Source organism: Lipotes vexillifer, unplaced genomic scaffold (genome assembly GCF_000442215.2).
Source record: "Lipotes vexillifer unplaced genomic scaffold, Lipotes_vexillifer_v1.1 scaffold779, whole genome shotgun sequence".
NCBI lineage: Eukaryota > Metazoa > Chordata > Mammalia > Artiodactyla > Lipotidae > Lipotes > Lipotes vexillifer.
Genome location: NW_006788448.1, coordinates 1,654,687 through 1,658,288, shown reverse-complemented (window position 1 = coordinate 1,658,288; position 3,602 = coordinate 1,654,687). Strand labels below are relative to the sequence as shown.

Sequence of the window (3,602 nt, the reverse complement as noted above, 5' to 3'; positions counted from 1 at the left end):
CTTTGGTTTTGTTGTAGGTGGATTATTCCTGAGCCTTTGTTAGACACAGATAACATGGCTTGGTCTCACTGGTGCCCAGTTCCCATCCTGAAGCTAGCCAGGAACCCAGCAAGAGTTGCTTTATTAGAACAAAGGACACTCCTATCACCCAGGAAATTGCAAGGGATTTAGGAGCTCCGTATCAGGAATCAGAGTCAAAGACCAAGTATTAGAACAAAAGATGCTCCTAGCATGTTTATCACATAGGAAATTACAAAGGCTTTAGGAGCTCTGGCCAGGAGCCAGGGACAAAGACCAAAATATATATTAATATTTCTTATTACATCAAAATAGCACATGTACGTACCATCTGAACCACTATTTAAATTTAATTGATTTATCTTTATATACATTATATTAAAAAGAAAAATTACTATTTAAAAAGGAAACATTTGATAGGAAACAAAAACCAGGATTGCTGACTATGACTAGAAGATAACCATAGGAATAAGTATGAGACTATAAAAATTAAGATATTCTTTAAATATACCACCAATATATTTCATCAAATGTACCACTAATATATTTGAGAAATGCTCTTAGGGTTCACCAGCTTCTAGACCTAGTGTGAGAAGACTTCCAAGTGCTACTTGGGCACAGGTAGTTTGATGGAAACGTTTCCATTAACCCTTTGCTACAACGCATCTGCCTGAGAATGTGCCCATGAGAGGGTCAGGGTCTCCTTTCCCTCCTCCTTTTTCAAAATCTCACTTCTCCTACTTCATAAAAGACAGAGAATTGTTCTACGGTTCTTCACCTGGGAGACATGGGTGTTATTGGGCTAGAAAACAAAATGGCAGTTTGAAATATTTGTGCCAGTTTTTTTTTTTTTTAATTTATTTGGCTGTATAGGGTCTTAGTTGCAGCATGAGGGATCCTTGCTGTAGCACGCAGAATCTTTCGTTGAGGCACGTGGGCTTCTCTCTAGTTGTGGCAGTTGGGCTCCAGAGCACGCAGGCTCAGTAATTGTGGCATGCAGGCTCTCTAGTTGTGTGCGTGGTCTTAGTTGCCCCACGGTATGTGGGATCTTAGTTCCCTGACCAGGTATAGAACCTGAGTCCCCAGCATTGGAAGGCAGACTCTTAACCACTGGTCCCCCAGGGAAATCCCTTGTGTCAGTTCTGAAAAAAATAAATGAGTCCAAGACCAGATTTAAAAATCCTTTTGTCAGGCTTCCCTGGTGGCGCAGTGGTTGAGAGTCCGCCTGCCGATGCAAGGGACACGGATTCGTGCCCCGGTCCCGGAGGATTCCACATGCCGCGCGCGGAGCGGCTGGGGCCCGTGAGCCATGGCCGCTGAGCCTGCGCGTCTGGAGTCTGTGCTCCGCAACGGGGAGGCCACAACAATGAGAGGCTCGCGTACCGCAAAAAAAGAAAAAAAAAAAATCCTTTTGTCAGTCCGTTGGTTTCTCGTTTTTTACTTTCAACAAAATAGATGCATATAATTTACAACAACTTTCAATGATAGCTTACTGTATACATTTTGGCATAAAACTCAGGAGTTCACAGAGTTGAGTGATATAACTCTAAAAAAACATCTCTTCACCATTTTAAACACATTTGTGTGAATAAGGTTTCTCAGTGCTTATAATGGATAATGGTGGATATCATTTTGCTATGATATTCAGATTCCATTGGCTACTTTAAAAACTGTAAAGGGATAGTTTTATTTTAAAAACTCAGTATATACCATGTTGGAAAATACATCTTTTGTAGCTATTTAAACTTAGGATATAAACTTTCATATGTCAATTTTAAAATGTGTGACAGGGACACTGTTTTACAAAATTCTTTTTGAGATTATGGAAGCAAAATAATTTGAAAACCAGGAAATCTTAAATATGTCAGAGATTTTAAAATCTACTAATTGTGAAATAAAGAATGTTGCCCACCATCCAGTTCTACAAGAATCAAGTCACTAGCCACTACAGTTGCTGACCTACAATACACCCTGAAAGGAATTCAGGTGTAGATCAGGATAAGGTACTCTGTGCTCTGGGGAAACAGGCAAAACAGGCCCTTAGTTAAAAATATTTCAGTAGAATTTTTTTATGAACCTGGATTCTTGCATCTTCCATACTTAGAAAAGCACTAAAATCATTAACTGAGATGTCTGTTCCTTGTGACTAGTAGCAACATTCTACCAAGATGTGTGCTTGAGTGCATGTACCCCTTTGCCCAAATCACATATGTACTGACCTACCTCTTCAGAGCAGTTCCTTAGAGCTGAGAGGCTCTCTCTCAGGCTATAGTCCTTAGTAAGCCCCCGAATAAAACTGAAACTCATAGCTCTTACATCATGTATTTTTATTTCAGTCCACATATTCATGAATCCTTACTGAAAACATTACTCAAATACAAATTCCAACTGCCAGAGTAATACTCAAAATCAAGACTGGAAAAGTCAGAGTAACAAAACAGAAGTGGAACATCGAAAACAATTCACCTCACAAAATTGAGTATAAATAGCTGTGTTATAATTTGTTTTCAAATTTAAAAATTTTCAAAAGTGAGCTCCAAATGAATGCAAACGTTAAAGACAATTCTTGGCAGGCGGGGACAGGAGAAGCCTGATGGGTGGCAGGTACGGGAGGTGGGCCAGAAGCCGGGTGGAGCCTGAGACGTCCTGTAGTTGTCTGAAGAGTCTTCAATCACTATGTCAAGCAATACAGATGTTTCTTCTTGTTCACATGATGAAGATCAGGGATCTAAACTTATTAGAAAACCTAGAGAGGCACCATTTGTCCCCCTTGGAATGGCACGTTTTGCAGCAATCATTGCGTATGGATTATATATTTAAATTGAAGAGCAGAGGAAATACTAAAATGTCTGTTCACCTGATCCACATGCATATGGCAGCCCAAGGCTTTGTTGTGGGAACAATTATTCTTGGTATGGGCTATTCCATGTATCAAGAATTCTGGGTAAAACCTAAACCTTAGAAGAGGAGATGCTGTCTTGGTCTTGTTAGTGGTGCTTGCTTTAGTTAGACATCTCATACTGAGGTGGTTATATGTTTATGTTGAAAATAAATTGTTTGGGTCAGACAATAACATGGTAATTTGAATACTGGCTTCCTTTCTTGCAGGCTTAATTTGCCTGGTGACCAAGTTACCGGTGACTAGTTCACTAGCTAGGTCATTCAGGGGAGTCAAATTAGCACAAAAGAAACAGGTCACTTCTTTTTTTTTTTTTTTACGGTACGTGGGCCTCTCACTGTTGTGGCCTTTCCCATTGCGGAGCACAGGCTCTGGATGCACAGGCTCAGCGGCCATGGCTCACGGGCCCAGCCACTCCACGGCATGTGGGATCCTCCCAGACCGGGGCACGAACCCATATCTCCTGCATCGGCAGGCGGAGTCTCAACCACTGTGCCACCAGGGAAGCCCCAAAACATGTCACTTTTAAATGCACTTGATAGTGGTACAATGTCCACCTGCTTAAACTCTTCTGATGAAATTAGTTCTAAAGAGGACAACATGCCAATCCTGAAATGCTCCCAGTTGCTGCAGAATATCATATACTTTTGATGTAATGTAGGAATCCTATTTACCCCAGTTAATT

At 40.9% G+C, this 3,602-nt stretch overlaps 1 pseudogene; it reads left to right on the top strand.

The window, feature by feature from the left end:
* The first annotated feature begins 2,682 nt into the window (after positions 1–2,682).
* LOC103081608 (HIG1 domain family member 1A, mitochondrial pseudogene) lies at positions 2,683–2,980 on the top strand (annotated as a pseudogene).
* Positions 2,981–3,602: the final 622 nt, after the last annotated feature.